This window comes from Phascolarctos cinereus, unplaced genomic scaffold (assembly GCF_003287225.1).
Source record: "Phascolarctos cinereus isolate Bilbo 61053 unplaced genomic scaffold, phaCin_HiC Scaffold_2;HRSCAF=192, whole genome shotgun sequence".
NCBI lineage: Eukaryota > Metazoa > Chordata > Mammalia > Diprotodontia > Phascolarctidae > Phascolarctos > Phascolarctos cinereus.
Window position 1 is genome coordinate 281,951,951 of NW_027555625.1, and position 9,978 is coordinate 281,961,928.

Consider the following 9,978-nt stretch of genomic DNA (forward strand, 5'->3'; position numbering starts at 1 on the left):
GAGTTGATAGCATTCCTCCTGCAGGGGAGGTTTGGTTAGGAAGGCTTTTTAAATGTTGAGAGTGAGAACGATTGTCATCCATGCCAGACCAAGGTATTGGTCTGAATATGGGCTGCCTTCACACATAGGTTACATCCCACCCACGCCAAAGTCTCTTTTGAAGAGAAAAAACGAAGACAAAGAACATTGAAACACTAAAAAAGAATTACATCCAATCAGATACTCAAATGGATCTGTGATCTCCTCTGTGTGGATATCCCCTCCATTGCCTTTTAGACCTTTGTCCTTGTCTCTTCATAGATTGACCACAGTAGGTCCACCCAATGAGCTGCAAACGGAAATCATGAGAATACCAGTGAACCACAAGAGTTGTCCTTTGGACATCCTTGTTGTCACCACATGACTACCTCATCTTTATTTAGAATATAAAGCCTCCTAAACATACATTTCATTAATGACATTCTGTGATCCAGCTCATCTTTGCAGTTACTTGTCTGTTAGTAATTACAGCCCATCATACCCACCATGTGCCTTCTGCTGCCCTTTGGGTGATGGGTGATCATTTTTAATTTTTTTGAGAACCTAGTGTTCCATTACTGGCTGGTAGAGTATTGTTTTGTTTTTTAATATGAGCCTTTGTTTCCGGGAGAAGTTCAGGATCATTAAAAGAGTTTTGCAGTTAAAGCAAGAGCTTGTTTTGTTTAATTCTGGGCCTAGCTCATTCATTTGTGGTGTCTATCCATATCCATATATGTGGATATAGGCATTCCATCCAACAACTGTGAGAAAAATATACTTCCTACAAGAGCTTTAAAAATGTTTTTTCTTTTAACTTTATGTTAATACATTTTAGCTGTCTTTATCATCACTGCTTTATTTTCCTTACTTTCTTTGTTATTCTTTCCAGTATTCCTACAAATAATTTCATTGTCATTACTGTCATAGAATTTTTTGAAGTCATGGCCACTAGATTCCAGAGCTGTTCTTTTCCACATAGTTAAATGCATTTGCATAGCAGATCCACAGGTGTATTAGCCCAATCTTGTTAAGCTTCTGGTCACTATCTTGGGAGATAGGAAGGAGAGCAAATTTAAGCTGGTCTTTGGATTTGGGGCAGAGCTTTTTAACCTGGAATCCATGTACCTCTAATGGATAGCTTTCAAAGGGTCTCTGGAGTTGGCTAGGAAAGAAATTATGTATTTATTTTCACTAACCTCTAACTGAAGTGTAGCATTTCCTCTAATTATATGTGTAGCCAACAAACCTTAGTAGAATTAGTGACTATGGTGACTATTGCCAATTGAAGTCACAGATTTTTTCATATTACATTACAGTTGTTGCAGATATCTTGAGATATCTTGTAATTTATGCTTATTATTGCTTCAAAATTGCTGTTATTAGACCTGCCCCTACTTTGCATGTGAGTTCATTCTTCTGTCTATAGACACTCATACAGCATAGCTGGCCAATTACTGGGCAGCTCTGCACCTAGTAGCCATCAGAGAGTGACATGTTCTCACATTGGCAACTCAGACATCATGTACATTGCTTTCCGTTGTTCTTTTTGTACAGTTATTTGTTGATTGATATGTGGAAGGTGGGTTGTTTTCTTGTTTATTAAAGTTTACAAAATTGGGTGGTTCAAATGTGAGTTCTTAATTCTCCATAAGATGACATAGCCTTTTGTAACACTAATAAGTACCTAAGTGTGCTGTAGGACAGCTAAGTTCTAACACATCTGACAGTTAAGAGAACTGTTGAAGTCTGTTAAAGTATTAAAGATTGTGCTGTGATATAGGTCATGCACAATGTTATAAGTTCTTTGAATAGAGATCTTTCTTTTATTTGCTTTTCTCTTCCTAGTGTTAGGAAATAAAGTCATGCATGTGCAATTGGTTGTACAAGTGTTGTTCATTTGTTATTCTTTGAAAATACTGTGCATTTAAACAGTTAGTTGGCAGGAAAACTTTGATGACATCAGAAATGAGAACCATTGTCTCTAGGAAGGCGCAGAAAGCCACAGGATGGACTCTTAAGTGCAGCAATACTGAATTCCAAGAAGGACGTGATTCTTGAGCAACTACTGTAATCTGCTTATCAAAGAGTTAAAAGCTAGTAAGTGTTAAAGCTTTGGATAAATTATAAAATCTACCTTATTTTACTTGTCATACAGATTCTTGTATATCTTACAGTTACTATACAAGTTATTTATTTCTATTCAGATTTATCAAACAAATGATTATAAAAACAAACAAATACTGTTTTAATAAATCAGTTGAATTAAACAATGAGGCATAAATGTCATAGGTTTTTGTGCAGAACTAAAATATGAAACAAACCTAACCAAAAAGAGTACCTCAGCCTGCCCATCCTGAAAAGGCATCAAAAAATACAGGTTCATTTCATTCAAAGAAAATTCAATTCAGAAGAGCTGGGACACGTCTAAGAACTGGATTTACCTTTTCACAAAAACTTTTTGTGAAACATCCTATGAAGTTGCTTAACTGGCAAGCCAAACAAAAGAAGCTCCCCTCTCTTTCCCTCTCCTCTCCTTCTCCCCCCCCCATCACTGTTGGAGATACTTTAATCAAGCCATATGCACTAGAAATAGTTGAAATGATTTGTGGAGCAATGGAAAACTGTGTCCACCAGTGGTTTCCTGGTCAAATGGTGAAATTTGTTCTTCTCTCACTGATATTTCTTTTAATATTTTGAAGCAAGGCATTGAGGAATTGATGGGCTTGCCATTCCACTTTGGGTTGCAACTAGTTGAAACTCTAAACATCTCTCAGTGTCCTCCAACAACCCCTAAAGATTGGTCACAATTGTAAAAGTCACCCACTTTATCAAAAGTAGGTCTCAGAAACATTGCATTTTTAAAACACTTTGTCAAGAAATAGCAAAATATGAAGTGCTTCTTTACCAAGCAGAATTTTGCTGACACTTCAAGAGGATAAGTCTTAAAGTGCTTTTTTAAATTAAGGCCAGAAGTTTCACTTTTTCTGAAAGAAAAAGCAAATCTACTTCTGAAACACTTTGAAAAAAAAATTTTTGTCTAGTTTGTTGGCTTCCCTGGCAGATATTTTTCAACTGTAGGAATTACATAAATTTTTCAATTGAAGGTACTAAAGTTAATCATTATATATAGATGCTACTGAAAAAGTGTAAGCTTTCTCATCTAAGCTGGTAATAGATAAGTAAAGGCTAACATCATTGCAAACTTTCAAATGCCAGAAAAAGTGCTTTACCAAGGTACAAGATACAAAATCCACTTGTCAATTGCTTTGAAAAGATAAATCTGCAAACACCTGGAAAGACTTCAGAACTCTTAATTATTTCTATCTTGATGACATGAAGTTGGATGGTGAATTTGCAGTCCCTTTCTTTCTGATGTAAACTCTGTCATAGTTGTTGACCTAACCAAAGATGAACTCATTGATCTTCGGACAAAACTAACTACAATTGGAGTTTAACTCAAAAGGCATTAGAGAATTCTGGTGTTCCAAAGCCTCATTATGGAAGCTTTAATCCCTTTTGTGCCAACGAATCTTTGTGAATTGAGATTTTCTACACTTGTAATCATTAAAAAAAGCTAAAATTGATCGAATGTTCAATATGACATGCATTTTGCTTTGTCAAAGAGCACTGCATTAATTTAATGGTTTTTTGTTTAGTCCAGGCAATAATAGCCTTCACAATATGTCCTTTAAAAATGAAATTTAGGGGCAGCTAGGTGGTGCAGTGGATAGAGCACCGGCCCTTGATTCAGGAGGACCTGAGTTCAAATGTGGCCTCAGGCACATAACACTTACTAGCTATGTGACCCTGGACAAGTCACTTAAGCACATTGCCTGGCCAAAAAAATAAAGAATGAGATTTAACTTGCCTATAATTAGAAAGTTTTTGTCATCATTTTGTGTGTTCATTAAAAAAACCCAATATATTACCATATCACAAATTTGTTTTTAAAAACATTTTTATTACTGTTTCAATATACATAGTTAATTGGTCATCCTATGTGTTTAATTTTATGCACTCAAAAGCATTCTAGAAAGGGATCCATAGGCTTCACCAGACTTCCAAAAGAGTTCATGACAGAATGAGGTTAAGAATCCCTGGATTAAAATGACTTCCTGAGGTCCTTTTTTGTTTTTTTTTTACACCCCTGAATACTCTAATGGATTTTTCTGTATCAGTCTTAACAGAATGATTACTTTGACTGTTAGTCTATGAACTTGTGACTTTGAAGGGGGCATGTCTAATAATTTACTTCATGTGCTGATTGGAATTTTTAATTCTTGTATATATATTTTTCTACCTCCAGAAAACAGTTGCAACTCATTTCTATGCTAGAGTCACACTTCACTTTAAAATGTGACTGTAGCCACAAAGTTGAGTTAAAGTACAAGTATGTGCAGAAAAAAAATACAAATTGCTTTTGACAAAGTGAATTGGCTAAACTCATCTTTACATATCTTAGAACTTAGGTAATTATAGAAACATGATCTAAAAATGGACCAGATGATATCCAACTCCGTGTCCCATGATTCTGATATCTTTAGCCATTCTTTTGACTAGAGAAGCTAGGAAAAAGGGAATACCTTACTGTTTAGGACTCAGGCCTAGAAACATTTTGTGTAGCATCAAATAGAAATCTATCATAAAGCCTTGGAAACACTGTTAACACCCTTCCTCCTTCCTGTTCAGATATTTGGATCTTATCTTTCCTTCACGTGAGCATTACAGGTTGTGATTCTCATTTGGCAATGAAGCACTGAGCATTTTCTATGTCTTACTGTTATTTTAAAAATTCCTTTATTAAGCCACCTGGTATTGCAAAGCCTTGTGCTGGGTGCAGGGAAAAATCAATGAAACTTCTATTAAGCAAGTTCCTGCTATGTGCCAGGCACTGTACTAGGTGAGAAGAATGAAACATCCCTACCGTCCGGGAGGCTCCATGCTAACATGGTACATATGTAAATACTTAAAGAATATAAAGAAAATAAATACAAGATAAGGAGGTCACTAGCAGTTTGTTTTTGGTTTTGTTTTTGTTTTGGCTAGGCAGTGGGGTTAAGTAACTTGCCTAGGATCACACAGCTAGTAAATGTTATATGTCTGAGGCCAGATTTGAACTCAGGTCCTCCTGAATCCAGGGCCGGTGCTCTATCCTAGCTTTCCTTATCAGTCTGGAATCATGTAGAAGGAGATGCTTGAGCTGTATTATTAAAAAAAATGAAGGACAGTCATATGAGGTGAGGAATTCATTTCTGTCATGTTGTAAAGTTTTCAGTTGTGTCTGACTCTTCGTGACCCCATTTGGGGTTTTCTTGCCAAAAAGACAAGTATTGGTTTGGCCATTTCCTTCTCCAGCTCATTTTTACAGAGGAGGAAACTGAAGCAAACAGGGCTAAGTGACTTGCCTGGGTTTACACAGCTTGGGCTAGATTTGAACTCGGGTGTTCCTGACTCCAGGACTGGCAGACACTCCGTCCCTGTCCCACCTAGCTGCCTCTAAGGGGAGCGTGTCATGTTGCATTCCAGAGATACAGTGGTGGTGCAGAGTGTGGAGAACAAAGAAGGGCTAGTTTGGATGGATTTTAGAGTTCATGGTGAAAATTGAAACTGTATGGAGCCAGGTTGTGAGGGGCTTTAAAAAGCTGATCAGGACTTTGTATTCATCCTGGGGGCAGGAGTTAACCAAGTAGGGAAATGAGGCCAGATCTAGGTGTAAGGGAAATCACTTTGGCAGCTGTGTAGAAAATAGACTACAATGGGGAGAGATACTTGTCTAGGCAAGAGAGGTGAGACTAGATTGGTAATGTCTTCAACAGAAAAGGGTAGATTTGAGGGAACGATCATGCATTCTGTTTTGTGCGTGTTGAGTTTGAGCTAGCAGTTAAGTGGTTGGAAATGTGGGACTGAAGCTCAGAGGAGAGATGGGGCTGGATATGTAGAACTGTGAATCATTTGCACAGAGGTTTTAATTAAACCTATGGGAGCTCATGAGACTACCAAAAGAGAGGAGAGGACTCAGAACAGGGCCTGGAGGAGCACTCACAGTCAGGGACATTTCATGGATGGTCAGTGAGCCAGCAACAGAAACTGGAGTGGTCAGGCCAGGAGTGAATAGTGTGTGAAAACCCAGAGAGGGGAGGCGAGATCGTTTAAAAAGAAAGCTTGTACAACAGTCACATGGCGAACAGGTTTAAAAAAAAAATTGATAATAAGAGATCAGTAGTAATGGCACGGTAAACTGGGTTATGTGATGAACTTGAAAGCCAGATTGCTAAAGTTTGAGAAGAAAATCAGGAGAGGAAGTGGAAGCTCTTAGTCTAGATTACTTTCCTAGTAATTTAGCTGAGAAACCAAGGAGAACTAGTTATGTGTCTAATGAGGGTTTTTGGTTTTGTGTTTATAAGGGCGAGGGAAATGGATGAAATGCAAAGATAAGCAAGTTATGGTTCCTGCCCTTAATGGAGCATTTTGTAGTCCTTTTCCTCAAGTAGACTATAAGTTCCCTGTAGACTGGGAGCAGTCTTGTATAGATAGTTCCTTAGTTTCCACAGAGCTTTGTGAGAGGGTTATTTACTGGTTACTTGTCTAGATAGGTACACATACCAAGGTTGAGGTGACCAAAAGTTTAGGACAAAGGGACCCAAGGATATTAAAGATTAACCCTGAGTAAATTTATTCTTCCAGCATATTGCCTTGCACATAGTAGTGTTCAATGATGGGGTGTGGCCCAAACCGAGGTCTTCACCCCTTTTACCAAAGGGAATCTGATTCCTATTTATCTACAGGCCCCAGACCTTATTTCCCTTTGAAAGCCCTAGCCCCACCCTTTTGATTTCATTATCTATTCCCATTATCTATTCAGTCTCTCAGACCTTCCAATCACAATTCTCACCCACACCCTTTCCCCAGACCCTCCCCAGGTCACCCAAAGTCACTTTAGTATATAATATCTACCCTGGCCCTCATTCAGGGCTAAGAATCTCAAGCCCAAAAGGCTGAGACTTTTCTCATGCCTGCTCGTCCTCAGGGGTGTTACCTGGCCTATGTGATTTATCACTAATAAACCTTTCCTCTGGCTGAAAGAAGATTTAAGTTGAATTCTTTCAGACAGGGCCCGGTACTGTGATCTTGGGATTCCCAGCACCCCAAACCTCTAGACCTTTTCGTTCAATAAATATTTGTTGGTTGGTACCAAAAATGGGGTCAGGATCTTCCTTAATGTGTAAATGTGTTGTCAACATATATTCAAAAGTGTAAAAAATAAGCCTAAAGATTTGTAGCAATCATTTCATTTGCTCATTTTGCTTACTATCCTATTTTTAAAACAACTGCTGGGCAAATGGTTACACATGATTTATTTGTAGAATAAATTTGTTTTAAGTATTCACAGTGCTGGCCACTCATCCCTTTTTTTTAATTTTAGCATTTTCTGTGTTAACTAGTTCATAACTGGTTATTTTAAAATATTGGGGGATGGAGGCACCCACTTAATCACGAGCAAAGTGGCACAAACTATATTAAAAGGAATTAGTCTCCCCCTTTAAAAAAAATATGGTTGCCTGATGCTTTTATTTCCCTAAATTTGGAGGGGGATGGTAAAGTGAAAATAATTTGAATTAGAAACTTTTTACTCACTCTGTGCTCATTTGCATATGGCAAACTTCCTGACTGCAGTTGAAAAGTAAATATTTGAGTTGTTTTCCTGTTCCTACAACTCTTCTCTCTTCCTTATTTAATCACCCTTTGGTACTTTGCTATTTTAATGGATTATAACCTAGCTTCTTATTTAGTTAGAGGGTGGCTCTGCTGTAGTAGGAATGAAATGATCAAGTGTTGCCCTAATGCTACGAAAGTTACTTTTGGTATCTTGATGATTTCTCAATATCCTTTCAGTTCTGGCTGATTTAAATTCCATTTTTTCTTCAGTAGACCTTTGTACTAAAGTCTCTTCAGAGAGTGACTTAGAGGATGCTGTCAACTTCAGAAATCTTGTTCATGAGACAAGACTCTTGTGTTTGGTAATAGACACAGTCTTTCTGGCTACTACTGGGAACTGTTAAAAGAGGAAGTGCTGATTGAGCTTAATCTGGTCCCCTGACCTTAAAAGGATTTGAGAAGACCATGAGGAAGTTTGAAAGCTTAGAGCCTGAGGTACTAAACTTGAAGAGGCCTCACTTTTGGGGGCAGCTGTTAAAGGTATGGGATCCAGGTGTCAATTCAATTCAACAAATATGCATTAAGCCTTTTCTGTACTTCTGTGATTAGGAAACATTAAGTCATTGTCTACAACCTTTGCCTATTTTCGGAAGATAAAATGTAATTCTTTTTTAACCTATTTCAGGAGCTAGACTATATAGTACTTAATTAGTTGAGTGAGGATGTGTAGTATAGTCAAGGTTTCCTGGTTAGTTGCCAGACACTAGAGGAAAGGCACGGTGATGGCAATTAAACTTATGTCATACCTGTGACACAATTCAGAGTACATGTAACCCCTTGTAGTGGGACATGGCAAGACCTGACATTTTAATAAATTAAGTTTGCTACTAGTAGATTAGTCAATACCTATTGAGTAGCCATTCGGTGCACAGCTTGTAAAAAGGGTTTGCTTAGTGGGCATCAGGCTGGCAGCTAAAAACAAACAAAAAAAGCCCTTCAGTCCCCACCTTCAGGGAGGGTCTGTTTGTTCCTAAAGGGAGAGGTGTCCAGGAAAAAAAAAGAACAAATAAAAGGAAAACATAAAGAAGGGTGTTCCAAATACTCTGGGCTCTCTTCTTGGAGATCTGCCCAGTCCTTTTTGAGCCAAGGAGTCATAGAATTTCATAGTTGGAATAGTGGTCTTGATCAGCTCATACCTGAACAGGAATTTCATCTATACAAACATCTTTGACAAAATCTGTATTTGAAGATCTCCAAGGAAAGGGAGCCCATGTTCTCTGGGGGCAACCTATTCTTTTGGACAGTACTAATTAAGAGGGAGTTTCTCCATATTATGCTGAAATTTGTCTCTGCAGTTTGAATCCATTGCTCTTACTTCTGCCCTCTGGCTAAGCAGACCAAATCTAGGACAGCCAGTCAAATACTTGAAGACAGACTGCTGATCTCTCTTCCCTAGGCTAAATATCGCAAGGCCTTTCAACCAATCTGTATATAATGTCTGGACTTTTTACTATCCTGGTCACCTTCTGTACATACTGTAGTTTGTCACATTCCTAAGGAGGTGATGCCCTGGGCAGTCCCTGCTAACTTTGCTACATTATATCCCGGTTTCCAAGGAGCTAGGGAGGAAGGGAGGGAGAACTATTTTATCAGGCAGTCTCTCCTCACCCCTGTTTGTACAGAGCTCCTCAGTGTTCACTGTCTGGGCACAGTGAAAAACCCTTACTTTTAAAATTTGCATATTCGTGCATATGAAATGGGAGGTGGTGATTGAAAATTCATTGGATGATTCTTAGACTTTATATTTTAGGCTTGTTTAAGGACCTAGGTTTTTACAGCTAATTAACAGAAGATGAAGTAAAGGGGTTTGAGCTGGGAAATTAGGGCTTGATTGACTGGAGGACCCCAGGAAATTCTCACTTAGCTCCTGTCCTGAGGAGAGTTATGATAGAGCTGAAAGGACCAAGAAATCATTGCCCACGGCATGATGGAGCACCATGGGTCCTGTATCCCAGGCTTTCACTTAGAAGCAGAGAGACAGAAAGTCCCTGCACTCTTCTGATTTACATGGATGGTTTGAGATTTTTTGAATAATACTTCAACCCCTACTGTCATCTTTTCCTCTAGAATGAGTTTGGTTGAATTAATACTTCATCTAAACGCTACTTAGAAATAAATTTTGTCACTCATTTGAGAAATCACGCCAGGCCCCATATGGGTGGGGGAGGAGGGAGAACATAAGCCGTGCCTTGCCTAAGACTCAAACTAGAGAAATCACGAAAAGGGGAAAATAAACATTTTTGG